Genomic DNA, 1,875 nt, shown 5'->3' with positions numbered 1-1,875 from the left:
CCTGTCTCCTCTCAGAAATGGGGAGGGGGCCCTCCTCCTTTACCAACTGACCCAGACTATCAAGTCTCTTCAGGACTGCCTGCATCCTCTTCCTCTGTGGCCTGGGAAGCCTCCTCCCCCCCCTACCTCCACGGGGAAGTGATCAAAGGGCAGGCAACAAAGTTCATTGTAGAGACAGCCCTTGGTCCCCATACTAGGTTACCCACATGAAGACTGAGTAGCCTATTGGCTACATCTGAGAAGGGGCCTGGTTCCTCCCTATGCATCAGTCTCCACAGCCCCCCCCCCCCCGGTCCAGATTTGTTGCCTCTGTTGTTTTTCTTGTTGAGCTCCTGTCCTCCCCAGGTCCTTCTATTCCCCTACTCTTCCGTCAGACTCCCTGCACTCTGCCCAAAGTTTGGCTGTGAATCTCACCATCTGCTTCAATCCTCTGCTGGATCGAGTTTTTCAGAGGACAGCTATGGAAGGCTCTCATGTTTCCTCTCTTCATCTGCTTCTGGTGTCTATTCTATTTGCCCTTCTGAATGAAGATTAAGCATCTTCCCTAGGGTCCTTCTTGTTACTTAACTTATTTAGGCCTATGGATTGCAGTATGGTTAACCCATATTGTATAGCTAATATTCTCTTATGAGTGAGTATATACCATACATGTCTTTCTGGGCCTGGGTTTTCTCACTCAGGATAATCTTTTCTAGCTCCATCCATTTGCCTGCAAATTTCATGATGTTCTTATTTTTAATAGCTGAATAGTATTCCATTGTGTGGCTGTACCACAGTTTCTTTATCCATTCTTTGGTTGAGGGACATCTAGGTTGTTTCCAAAAGTAAGGAACAATTCACGTATTTGCCTGTCATCCTCAGGCAGGGACCATGCTAATCTCTGTATCATTCTAATTTTAGTATTGTACTGTCAAAGCAAGTGCGATTAATCAATTCTTATACTATATGTATTTTATATAGGCTATCTATTTGTATTTGTAATGTATTTATGTGTGTTGTGTATAATAACAGACACAAGGTTTGCATATATAAAAGGGATCCAATTATCTTAGTCGGGCATAGTGCTAATGAGCTTGTGTCCTTTCTGTTATTGTGATAAGACACTGACAAAGCCAACATGTAGGGGGAAGAAAGGCTTTATTTGAGTTTAAGGTTCATAATCCATCATTGAAGAAAGCCACAAGAACTCGAGGCAGGAACTGAGGTCATGGAGAAATACTGCTCACTGACTTGCTCTCCATGCTTTGCTCAGCTGGCTTTTTTATACAACCCAGGACCACCTGCTCAGAGCTGGCACCACCTACACTGGGCTAGGACTTCTCACATTAATCATTAATTAATGCTCCACAGGTATTTCCACAGGCCAATCTGATGGAGGCAATTCCTCAGTTAGGCTCCCTCTTTCCAGGTGACTTGTTTGTGTCATTAATGAGACTAAAACAACACAGCTGGTTCATTTGATGTGTCTTCCACTGGTGGACATTTTGATTGCTCCCATTGTTTCTCCATCATGAGAACTCCTTACACATGGGACTTTGTTCACACGAGGGAGTTTTTCTCTAGAACAGTCATGCAGGCTTATTCATCTTTCGTGTGAGCCAGAAACCTGAGGCTGAAATGCAGTCTTGTGAAAAGGAGGTTAGAAACAGGACACTTTATAAGCTCAGGACCAAGTTGGGGTGTGTGGGGGAGATATTGGGAAATGGCTGGGTTGTTTTTACCAGTAGTCACATTCTGGTTCTGGAGTTTTAAATTTGATTGTTATTTTCTTTCTTTTTTTTTAATTAATTACACTTTATTCACTTTGTATTCCCCCATAAGCCCCTCCCTCCTTCCCTTTCAATCCCACCTTCCCTCCCCCTTCTTCACACATGC

At 43.7% G+C, this 1,875-nt stretch overlaps 1 non-coding gene across 1 annotated transcript; it reads right to left on the bottom strand.

The window, feature by feature from the left end:
- Window positions 1-820: 820 nt before the first annotated feature.
- LOC132653917 (U6 spliceosomal RNA) lies at window positions 821-922 on the bottom strand. Its single transcript, XR_009591740.1, has one exon. It is a non-coding gene; the product is annotated as a U6 spliceosomal RNA (small nuclear RNA).
- Between the last annotated feature and the right edge of the window lie 953 nt (window positions 923-1,875).

This window comes from Meriones unguiculatus, chromosome 4, assembly GCF_030254825.1.
Source record: "Meriones unguiculatus strain TT.TT164.6M chromosome 4, Bangor_MerUng_6.1, whole genome shotgun sequence".
Classification (NCBI taxonomy): Eukaryota; Metazoa; Chordata; class Mammalia; order Rodentia; family Muridae; genus Meriones; species Meriones unguiculatus.
The sequence above is the reverse complement of the archived record's forward strand: the minus strand, read 5'-3'. Positions and strand labels throughout refer to the sequence as shown.